The sequence below is a fragment of the Canis lupus genome, chromosome X (assembly GCF_003254725.2).
Source record: "Canis lupus dingo isolate Sandy chromosome X, ASM325472v2, whole genome shotgun sequence".
NCBI lineage: Eukaryota > Metazoa > Chordata > Mammalia > Carnivora > Canidae > Canis > Canis lupus.
Genome location: NC_064281.1, coordinates 39,259,286 through 39,271,729, shown reverse-complemented (window position 1 = coordinate 39,271,729; position 12,444 = coordinate 39,259,286). Strand labels below are relative to the sequence as shown.

Below are 12,444 nucleotides of genomic sequence, written 5' to 3'. Positions count from 1 at the left end.
TTATTCAATGATTTATGAATTGGGCCCCATCCAATCTAGCAGACAAAAAGGAGCTCCAAGGAGCTATACTCAATGATTTTTACAAGCAGAGGGGAATGGGAACAAGGAAGTTATACTAGACAAAAAAGCATGTTTTTTGTTACAAGGTCACTTTCCTTTAGGGGTGGCAGGGGATCTATCAGGCAGATTACCTAACTAGTTCTGGTCAGGTGATTCTTGATTGGCTGGCTTGATCAAGTCCTTTCCAGGAGACCCAAAACTGTAATTAAATTAAATCTCAGTTTGGTGACATGAGGTTGAGCATAAATGACCCCATTCTGGGCCTGTTGTCTTGGTTTTTAAAAATGAATGGCTACTTACAAGCAAAAGATATGTAAGACAAAGACAAATGCTCAGGTGTTACTTAGACATATTTGCTATCAAACAGAATCACTTTAAATTTCTGCCTACATACTCATACAATCTTATCTCACCCATAGGCAATCTTTGGGCTTGTTCCCAGATCTGATTTCTGTGATTAGGCTTTGACCTTATCCCAGCTGCCTGCTTTTGGGACTCAGATCCACTCCTCTTCTCTCATCAGTTTTTATCCTTATAGTGCAGCAGTTCTCAAAGGGTAATCTATGGGACTTTAGGGGTCCCTGAAACCCTTTCAGAAGATCCATGAGGTCAAAACCATTTTTATAACAAACCTAAAATGTTATTTGCCTTTTCCCCTCTTATTCCCTCTTGATTGTACAATGGCATTTTCTGGAGGCTACATGATGAGTGATGATGCCACCACTCTGATGACTAATGGAATGAATTTAAGTGTATTCTTATGTTTCCGATTTTTGTTTTAATCTCTAATATGGTAAACATCAACAGATATAACACACACATACAAAGGCTCTTTGGAGTTCCGCTTTTATCAGTGCAAATGATTTGAGAATACAACCAAATAATTTGAGAACTACTGCTATAGAAAATGGAGTCACATTTCTATCAAGATATGCCACACTTAGTACATTCAGAATTCTTGGTCTTTCCACTCAACTGCCATCTTCCTGATGATCAATCAGTAAGTAATCAGTTTCTGAGTGCCTACCATGTGCCAGGCACTTTACATGCAAAAGTTTACAGAAAGAGGGAAGGAAGAAAGAATGGAATGACAGGAAGAAAGACAAAGAAACAAAGGTCAAAGAATCAATTCCTCCATGAAGTTTATAGCCTTGTATTCTATCTATGGGTAGTGTCACAATCATCTGTAAATAATTTAAACTTAAATATGGGTTGTGGTCAGTTACTTGTATTTCCAAAAGCTCCCCAGGTGATTCTAATGCATAACTTTAGTTGAGACTAACATCTAAAATAATTGCCTCCAAGAATGGCCTCTTTCTCATATGACTACTTACTGGAGTTTACAGTGCCTGTAAATAGCCAGCAGGAGGCCATAGGAAGAAGCTTGACCAAGTGAGTACAGGAAGCATTGTGGGATTCAGTCAGTAAATGGGAGAACAAGGCAGGAAAGAAACATTGAGTATTCAAAAGGACGGGCTTGAGTTCCCAAGAACGAGGGGAATCAAATAAGACTTCAGTGCAGGAACCAGAGCTGAGCTCTGGAACTTGAACAAAAAGAGATGTCAGTTAGGCAGGAGGCCAGGTATTAAAGCCAGGCACCCAAAGAAGGCAGAGCTCACATACTGAGCCTTTTAAATTTACTCTAGATGAAAATTTGGTTCTAGCAGATGGGAAATGGAGTTGGGAGTGGGATAGCAGGCATGAAGGTTTTCAGGGACCCTACAGATGAGTGTGGAAGGCATAAAAAGAGGAAGCAGGCAAATCACCAAGCTTTTAGAAGTAAGTGTTGATCATTCAAGAACACTTGAAATAAGAGAAGAAGCATGTTGTGAGAAACCATGGTAGTATGTCTTTAGTTCAGGGTGAATGAGTAAGAAACCTGATTACCTGGGAATCACATCTTGGTTTACTTTTGTTGCCTTGATTCTAAATATTACAAAGCACTTTCTGATCTAATCTGGGTTTCATATACAAAATCAGTTTCTCATAAAACTTATTTATTTTCTTAAGCTAATCCCTTGGTCCTAGCTTTATTTTTTCATTTGACTTTTCCACCTAAGTTTATTTATTTTTTTTAAATTTTTTTTTAATTTTATTTATTTATGATAGTCACAGAGAGAGAGAGAGAGAGAGAGAGAGGCAGAGACACAGGCAGAGGGAGGAGCAGGCTCCATGCACCGGGAGCCCGACGTGGGATTCGACCCCGGGTCTCCAGGATCGCGCCCTGGGCCAAAGGCAGGCGCCAAACCGCTGCGCCACCCAGGGATCCCTTCCACCTAAGTTTAATTTGTATATATTTAATTTGTATTATATATTAATAATTTATATATATTTAGTTTGTGTTATTATCAAGTACCACTCCATTAATATCTTATTATATTTACATTTATTCTCAGTTGAAATTCATATACCAGTTGAAATTCATATACCATTTTATATTCATATAAAATTTCATTCAGGGGGCACCTGGGTGGCTCAGTTGCCTAAGGGATAGACTCTTGATTTTGGCTCAGGTCATGATCTCAGGGTCGTGGGATTGAGCCTTGCATTGGGCTCCATGCCGGGCTTGGAGTCTGTTTAAGATTCTCTCTTTCTCTCTCTCTCTGCCCCTCCCACCAGGTCATGCACACTGTCTCTCTCTCTCTCTCTCTCTCTCTCTAAAATGAAAAAAAAAGTTTCATTCAGAATACCGCATAATGTTTTCTTTTCAAAATAGTATACATTTAAATAATTAGTTGGTAGAAAGGTTTTCAGTATTATATGACTTTGGACAGAATGTGGAGTAGCACACTTTTAGGGATATTTCATGTTTACTTCACAGAGCCCCTGGCCCTACCAGAACCATTTTCTGATGAACTGGATGACTGATTTAATCAAACCAAGATGATACTGTCTGAGTAACTCTGTGGATGCAGTGTTTACATTCTAAGTATATCCTTAACAGGGATTATTTCCTCAGGAAATAATCACTTAATTTTTAAATTCTGTGCCCAAATGCATCATGAATAATATTGCTGATCCTGCATAAATAGCAGCCAACTATGTGGGTTGGAAACACATGACTTTATTAGTACAGTAATAGATATCTAACTTATAAAATTACATTGAATGAATGAAACTTTTCATCTTAACTCAATGCCTCATATACAGCTATTTATTAAACTCAGATTTTTTACTAGATAAAGCTAGATGGATCCTCCAATACATCAGATCATGCCAATGAGTCCACTTTGGGAAATACATGTTTAAAACCCAAAGTTTTCCCTCTAATCACTGAATATACTCTTCTACCCTTTCTTTCTTTTGGCCACCTTTTACATTTTATTTCAAATCCTTCCTCTTCTTTTTCTAATTTCTCTCCTAATGTTAATAATCTAGAAATCTTTTATTCTCCACCACCCAAAGTAGATTTCTCTGTTGAAGCCACAGGCAAACACTTTAAACACTCTCATTCCTCCATTCATTCAATCAATCATTAAATATTTATAGCACACTTTGAATGTACCAGGCTTTAGTTACTATCTGTGGCTTCTCTTTAAGACCTCCTCTTCCCTTTTCCTACCATTTTCTCATGCTCCCCTCCTACCCCACCCGCACAAATATATACTCATATATGCATGGTGAGGATTCTATAATTAGAATTGAATACATCTCATTGAGATCAGCTACCTTTTTCTATTATATAGCATATGTAAGTATTCCTTTGGCTCCTGCATGTCACCATTCCTTTGCGACCCTTTATCCCATGGCTAAAGGATTTCAATCTTTTTCTCTATTTGAGCAGAGTACTGGGTCCTTAATACTTTGACCAAATACTTTGAGGCCAGTCCTTCAATTAAGCAATTTTTAAAAATTTAATAAATATTTCTTGAACACTTCTTATGGGCCAAGCCCTGTGGAAGCTACTGGGAAAACAAAACAAGTCAGATGTGAGTTCTATTTTCAAGAAGTGCACAAACTAGTGAGTCAGACATATAAAACATTGACTGTAATATATCAAACTGAACATTGAGTTAGAGGAACGCATATGAGCAAGCTATTATTCATCCCTGTGATAGGAGTAGAAGATAAAGGTAAAGAGTCAAAGATACAACAGAGAAAAAGTGATGTTTGAATTGATGCTTAAAAGATGAGCAGGGATTTTCCAGGAGTAAAAAGAGTGAGAAAGAAGAGGAAACAGACTGTAAAACTGCCTTTGAAATGGCTTGTTGTATTCAGAAGCTAGGAGAATAGAGGAGGTACATTACTTGATGAGGTCAACAGTGACATTTCCACACATCAGAACATTAGCTGCTTTTCTCTTCCCCACTTTTCTTTGTTTTGCTCACTACTCCATTTCAGTGAATCACCTCTAAGCAAACTGTGACACACAAAGACTGCTCTCTATAATGGACTTTAAGGATTTTAGCTGCCCCTTTCCAATGTAGAACTCTTACCGACAGAGAATCTACAGTATGCGACCTTTTGAACGTATCCTATTTCATAAGTTTATGAAAGTAACACATCAAATTTGAAGAATATGGTAGATGGGGTTAGCAAATGTATCAGGATGACAGATTTCGGGTCCAAGACAAATTCAGGCTAGAACTGTGACACAGATTCAATGAGAAGAAAGATAATAAAGAATATCTAAAGTTCCTAAACATGACCTCAAAAGGCCAACTTACAAGATGAGAATAGAGGATGAATAGTGTGGAATGTAGAATGATGTAGATGTTTCCATTATCTCTAAGTTCAGTATACAGCAATAAGGAGACTCTTCCTGAAATACCTAACAAATGTGGATATATCAGAATTCTGTACCATTCTGGACTGGAATGCTCCTGGAGCCTGGTGCCCCCTTCTGGATAGCACTCTAAAGATGCTGACGAGGGATGCCTAGGTGGCTCAGTGGTTAAAAAAGAAACAAAAGAAAAGGAGAAACAAACCTTATTGTTGTAGGGGCACCTGGGTGGCTCAGTGGTCGAGCATCTGCCTTTAGCTTAGGTCGTGATCCTGGGGTCCTGGGATGGAGTCCTGCATCAGGCTCCCCACAGGGAGTCTGTTTCTCCCTCTGCTTCTCTCTGTGTGTCTCTCATGAATAAATAAACAAAATCTTTACCCAAAAAAAGATGCTGATGAAATGGAGTGGGCCCAAAAGAGAAGTCATGGGGTGATAGAGGGTGGAGAAATCACATCACAAGAGGTCCAGAGTAACTAGAATTAAGAGGGAACAGTAATCATCTTCAACTATGTAAAGTATGTGTGTGTGTCTGTCTGCATCTGAGTCTGCATATTTCAGATTTCTATATGATAAAACCAAGAGTAAATGGCGGACATTTCAGGAGATTGTTTTGGAAAAGTATATGATATAAACTATTATATTTCCATATATGCTAAGATCTCTTTTTGTCTTCTTTAGGCTGTCTACAAATTTATTTGTTTAGCCCTGTATCATTACCACACTTTTTCATTATTTAAATATCTTTATCATTCTACTTTATCTCCTCTTTTAGCTTTGTACTTATACCTATTAACATCAGTATTTTGGTGATTATCTTAGAAATTACAAATTTTTAACTTACTACATCTATCTTAAATCAATACTTTTACCAATTTCTTAATACAAGAACTTTACAACAGTTTGACTCTGATTACCCCCTCCTTCATTAGTTTTTCTGTTGTTGCTACATATTTTACTTCTGCATATTTTGTCAAATCCACAAAACATTGTTATTATTGTTGCTTAAAAAGACAACAGTATATTTATCCACTTATTTACCTCTTTTGAGTGTTATTCATTCATTCTTTTTTTAAAAAAAGATTTTATTTATTCATGAGAGACACAGAGAGAGAGGCAGAGACATAGGCAGAGGGAGAAGGAAGCTCCCTGCGGGGAGCCGGATGCGGGACCCGATCCCAGGGCCCTGGGATCATGCCCTGGGCCAAAGGCAGACTAGACGCTCAACCACTGAGCCACCCAGGCATCCCTTATTCATCTTTTCTTGTACTTCTGTGCTTCTATCCGGGATCATTTTCCTTTGTACTGAATATCCCTTAATGTTTCCTGTAGTGTGAGTCTATTGATGATAAAATCTCTCAGATTTGTTTGTCTGAAAACATTGTTACTTTGCCTTCATTTTTGGAAGGATGTTATCTCCCTGAATAAAGTTGTAGTTTGACAGTTTGGTGTTTTCCTTTCAATACTTCAAAAATGCAATTCCATTATCTTCTGGCTTCCATAGTTTCTCCTTTTTTCTTTTTTTTTTTAAATTGAAGTATAGTTGACATACAATATTATATTAGTTTCAGGTACATAAGAGAGAGATTGGACATTTATATGCATTACGAAATGATCATCATGGTAAGTGTAGTTACCATCTGTCACCATACAAAGTTATTACAATATTGTTGACTATATTCCCTATGCTATGCTTTTCATTCTCATGACTTATTTATTTTATAACTGGAAATTTGTATCTCTTAATCCCCTTCAGTATTTTGCCCATCCCTCTGCCTTCTTTCCCTCTGGCAAACAAAAGTTTGTTCCCTGTGTTTATGAGTCTGTTTCTGTTTTTTTGTTTGTTCATTTGTTTTGTTTTTTAGATTCCACATATAAGTGAAATCATGCCATAATTGTCTTTCTGTGTCTGACCTATTTCACTTAGCATAACACCTTCTAGGTCCATCCATGTTTCAATTAAGAAGTCCTGTATAATTCATACTGTTGTTCTGAAAGTAATAAATCTTTCACTCCTTTGGACAGCTTTTACAATTTTCTAAAATTTACACTTTTGGTTTTCAATGGTTTGACTATTATGTGCCTGGATATGGCTTTATTATTATTTATCCTGCTTCTTGGACATATGGGTTTGTATCTGTCTGCAGATTTGGAAACTTCTCATTCTTTATGTCTTCAAATACTGTTTCTGTTACATTATCTCTCTCCTTTCATTTCAGCAGTTCATTTACATATGTGTTAGATTTTTATTTTATCATGTCCCAATCACTCTTATGCTTATTTTTGGTTGTTTTAAAAATTGTTTTTCATTCTCTTTCTCTTTGTTCTTCAGTTGGAATATTTTCTGTGGGCCTGTCTTTGAGTCCATCAATCCTGTTTTCTGTTGTGTCCAGCCTATTGCTAAAGTCATGTGATGATATCTTATTTTTAGATACTGTATTTTGCAATGCTATGATGTCCACCTGTCCTTTTATCAATATTTTATAGTTTTCAGAATACAGGTCTTTCACCTCCTTATTAAGTTTAATCCTGGGTATTTTATTATTTTTGGTGTGACTGTAAATGGAATTGTTTTCTTAATTTCTCTTTGTGCTGCTTTATTATTAGTGTATAGAAATACAATGGATTTCTGTATATTGGTTTTGTATCCTGTGATCTTACCAAATCCATTTATCAGTTCCAGTAACTTTCTGGTGGAGTCTTTAGGGTTTTCTACATATAATATCATGTCATCTGAAAAGAGTGACAATTCTACTTCTTCCTTACCAATTTGAGTGCCTTTTATTTCTTTTTATTATCTGATTATTGTGGCTGGGACTCCAATACTATGGAATAAAAATGGTGAGAGTGGACATCCTTGTCTTTTTCCTGATCTTAGGAGGAAAGCTCTCACTTTTCACCATTGAGTAAAATGTTAACTGCGGGTTTTTCATAGATGGCCTTTATTATATTCAGGTATGTTCCTTCTTTTTTTTAACACATTTATTTTTTATTGGTGTTCAATTTACCAACATACAGAATAACACCCAGTGCTCATCTCGTCAAGTGCCCCTCTCAGTGCCCGTCACCCATTCACCCCCACCCCCCGCCCTCCTCCCCTTCCACCACCCCTAGTTCGTTTCCCAGAGTTAGGAGTCTTTATGTTCTGTCTCCCTTTCTGATATTTCCCACACATTTCTTCTCCCTTCCCTTATATTCCCTTTCACTATTATTTATATTCCCCAAATGAATGAGAACATATAATGTTTGTCCTTCTCTGATTGACTTACTTCACTGAGCATAATACCCTCCAGTTCCATCCATGTCATAGCAAATGGTGGGTATTTGTCGTTTCTAATGGCTGAGTAATATTCCATTGTATACATAAACCACATCTTTATCCATTCATCTTTCGATGGACACCGAGGCTCCTTCCACAGTTTGGCTATTGCGGACATTGCTGCTAGAAACATCGGGGTGCAGGTGTCCCGGCGTTTCATTGCATCTGTATCTTTGGGGTAAATCCCCAAGAGTGCAATTGCTGGGTCATAGGGCAGGTCTATTTTTAACTCTTTGAGGAACCTCCACACAGTTTTCCAGAGTGGCTGTACCAGTTCACATTCCCACCAACAGTGCAAGAGGGTTCCCCTTTCTCCACATCCTCTCCAACATTTGTGGTTTCCTGCCTTGTTAATTTTCCCCATTCTCACTGGTGTGAGGTGGTACCTCATTGTGGTTTTGATTTGTATTTCCCTGATGGCAAGTGATGCAGAGCATTTTCCCATGTGCTTGTTGGCCATGTCTATGTCTTCCTCTGTGAGATTTCTCTTCATGTCTTTTGCCCATTTCATGATTGGATTGTTTGTTTCTTTGCTGTTGAGTTTAAGAAGTTCTTTATAGATCTTGGAAACTAGCCCTTTATCTGATATGTCATTTGCAAATATCTTCTCCCATTCTGTAGGTTGTCTTTTAGTTTTGTTGACTGTATCCTTTGCTGTGCAAAAGCTTCTTATCTTGATGAAGTCCCAATAGTTCATTTTTGCTTTTGTTTCTTTTGCCTTCGTGGATGTATCTTGCAAGAAGTTACTGTGGCCGAGTTCAAAAAGGGTGTTGCCTGTGTTCTCCTCTAGGATTTTGATGGAATCTTGTATCACATTTAGATCTTTCATCCATTTTGAGTTTATCTTTGTGTATGGTGAAAGAGAGTGGTCTAGTTTCATTCTTCTGCGTGTGGATGTCCAATTTTCCCAGCACCATTTATTTTTTTTAAACTCAAAAAACATTTTTTTTTCATTTAAAAAAGTATTTAGAACACATAAAACAAGGCAACATTTATTCTTTCTTCTCATCTTCTGGTGTGGGGTCTGTCAGTGGCTCCTCCACTGTTGCACTGTTGCTCTCTGAGCCAGTGTTACTATCACTGGTCCCTTCCTCGGCCATACTGTCCACCCCCTCCTGCCCGCTCTCCTTGTCCTCAGGAGTAGATGTGCCTTCTTCACCGTTCTGTTGGCTTTCCGTTGCTTCTTCAAGGTGTGTCTCCTCTGTCTCCATAGGGATGCTTTCGTCGTCCTTCTTCTCCTGGGTCTTACTAGCAGCTGGCTCTTCCTCGGGAACCATGCTGCTCTGACTACGTTCAGCTTGCTCTGCTGCTTCTTGCTCCCTCTCCTCTTGCCTTTTGCGAGCCTGTTCTTCTGCCTGTGCAATTTCAGCAGCAATCTTTTCCATATCCACTTCTACTCTCAAACCGCACAACCTTTTAAGTTCATTGTTAAATGAATCTGTGCTTTCTAGGAACTTCCTCTTCTTTTCCTGGTGTCGCTCCTCTATCTGAAGAAGTTCAGCTTCTAGTTTTCGCTGATGAACCATTAAGGACTGGACCTGTCGTTTGAGGACCTGCATTCTAACTGTTGTGACAACTGACCGAACGTCTGGCACCACACTCTCACTAAGGATTTCACTGATGAGGCGGTGGTTTCTCTGGAAACGGGCAGTGGCTGTATGCTTCATTGAAAAGCCATCATCATAATCATCTGGATCTTCAGCAGGCTGAATGCTCATGTAAGGTTCTCCTTTCTCCATGCGAGACTGTCTCTGTCGACTTTCTTCCTCTAAAGCAGCTTCTGCACTACTTTTCGCATTTATGTAAGCAAGGTATGCGGGGGAATTATGCTAGGCCTTCATAGATTCACTGTACTCTATCTTTCCTGCTTCGTATTCGTTTAAATATTCTTGTTTTTCTTCATCAGTGAGATCTCGCCACATGCCACCAATAATCTTGCCAATCTCCCACAACTTTAGGTCAGGGTTGGAAGCTTTTACTTGGTCCCAGACCTTTCTGCTGTACCTCATGTAGGGCATCAGCGGCTTATCTGGTGGCTTTGGGGGTTTTGGAATCCTAATACCAGAGGATGCTGTGACCCGGCTGTTGGTGCCCGGGTTCCCTCCCAGACTGTAGTTGTTGTAGGCGAGATGACTGTATGGATTGTATCCCACAAACCCTGGTGTGCTGGGCATTTGTGTTGCAGGAGCTGGGGTGGGAGGTGGGGCATAAGATGGTCTTTTTGACATTTTGGAAGATTAAGTTCTCAGTTCCTTAAGAATGAATCTGAGACACCGCGGGCAGAAAAAGCGCCCGCAGCTCCAGCCTCGTTTCTCTTTTCCCCAGCACCATTTGTTGAAGAGACTGTCTTTCTTCCAATGGATATTCTTTCCTCCTTTATCGAATATTAGTTGACCATAAAGTTCAGGGTCCACTTCTGGGTTCTCTATTCTGTTCCATTGATCTATGTGTCTGTTTTTGTGCCAGCACCACACTGTCTTGATGACCACAGCTTTGTAGTACAACCTGAAATCTGGCATTGTGATGCCCCCAGATATGGTTTACTTTTTTAAAATTCCCCTGGCTATTCGGGGTCTTTTTTGATTCCACACAAATCTTAAAATAATTTGTTCTAACTCTCTGAAGAAAATCCATGGTATTTTGACAGGGATTGCATTAAACGTGTAAATTGCCCTGGGTAACATTGACATTTTCACAATATTAATTCTGCCAATCCATGAGCATGGAATATTTTTCCATCTCTTTGTGTCTTCCTCAATTTCTTTCAGAAGTGTTCTATGGTTTTTAGGGTATAGATCCTTTACCTCTTTGGTTAGGTTTATTCCTAGGTATCTTATGCTTTTGGGTGCAACTGTAAATGGGATTGACTCCTTAATTTCTCTTTCTTCAGTCTCATTGTTAGTGTATAGAAATGCCACTGATTTCTGGGCATTGATTTTGTATCCTGCCACACTGCCAAATTGCTGTATGAGTTCTAGCAATCTTGGGGTGGAGGCTTTTGGGTTTTCTATGTAGAGTATCATGTCATCGGTGAAGAGGGAGAGTTTGACTTCTTCTTTGCCAATTTGAATGCCTTTAATGTCTTTTTGTTGTCTGATTGCTGAGGCTAGGACTTCCAGTACTATGTTGAATAGCAGTGGTGAGAGTGGACATCCCTGTCTTGTTCCTGATCTTAGGGGAAAGGCTCCCAGTGCTTCCCCATTGAGAATGATATTTGCTGTGGGCTTTTTGTAGATGGCTTTTAAGATGTTGAGGAAAGTTCCCTCTATCCCTACACTCTGAAGAGTTTTGATCAGGAATGGATGCTGTATTTTGTCAAATGCTTTCTCTGCATCTAATGAGAGGATCATATGTTTCTTGGCTTTTCTCTTGCTGATATGATGAATCACATTGATTGTTTTACGAGTGTTGAACCAGCCTTGCGTCCCGGGGATAAATCCTACTTGGTCATGGTGAATAATTTTCTTAATGTACTGTTGGATCCTATTGGCCAGTATCTTGTTGAGAATTTTTGCATCCATGTTCATCAGGGATATTGGTCTGTAATTCTCCTTTTTGGTGGGGTCTTTGTCTGGTTTTGGAATTAAGGTGATGCTGGCCTCATAGAACGAATTTGGAAGTACTCCATCCCTTTCTATCTTTCCAAACAGCTTTAGGAGAATAGGTATGGTTTCTTCTTTAAACGTTTGATAGAATTCCCCTGGGAAGCCATCTGGCCCTGGACTCTTGTGTCTTGGGAGGTTTTTGATGACTGCTTCAATTTCCTCCCTTTCCTAGTTATTGGCCTGTTCAGGTTTTCTATTTCTTCCTGTTTCAGTTTTGGTAGTTTGTGGCTTTCCAGGAATGCGTCCATTTCTTCTAGATTGCCTAATTTATTGGCGTATAGCTGTTCATAATATGTTTTTAAAATCGTTTGTATTTCCTTGGTGTTGGTAGTGATCTCTCCTTTCTCATTCATGATTTTATTAATTTGAGTCTTCTCTCTCTTCTTTTTAATAAGGCTGGCTAATGGTTTATCTATCTTATTAATTCTTTCAAAGAACCAACTCCTGGTTCTGTTGATCTGTTCCACAGTTCTTCTGGTCTCGATTTTGTTGAGTTCTGCTCGAATCTTTATTAACTCTCTTCTCCTGGGTGTAGGATCTATTTGCTGTTTCTTCTCTAGCTCCTTTAGGTGTAAGGTTAGCTTTTGTATTTGAGTTCTTTCCAGTTTTTGAATGGATGCTTGTATTGCAATGAATTTCCCCTTTAGGACTGCTTTTGCTGCATCCCAAAGATTTTGAACGGTTGTGTCTTCATTCTCATTAGTTTCCATGAATCTTTTTAATTCTTCCTTAATTTCCTG

The 12,444-nt window shown here is 38.7% G+C and overlaps 1 pseudogene; it reads right to left on the bottom strand.

Moving 5' to 3' along the window:
• Nucleotides 1–9,031: 9,031 nt before the first annotated feature.
• On the bottom strand, nt 9,032–10,415 carry LOC112673153 (SWI/SNF-related matrix-associated actin-dependent regulator of chromatin subfamily E member 1-like; annotated as a pseudogene).
• Nucleotides 10,416–12,444: the final 2,029 nt, after the last annotated feature.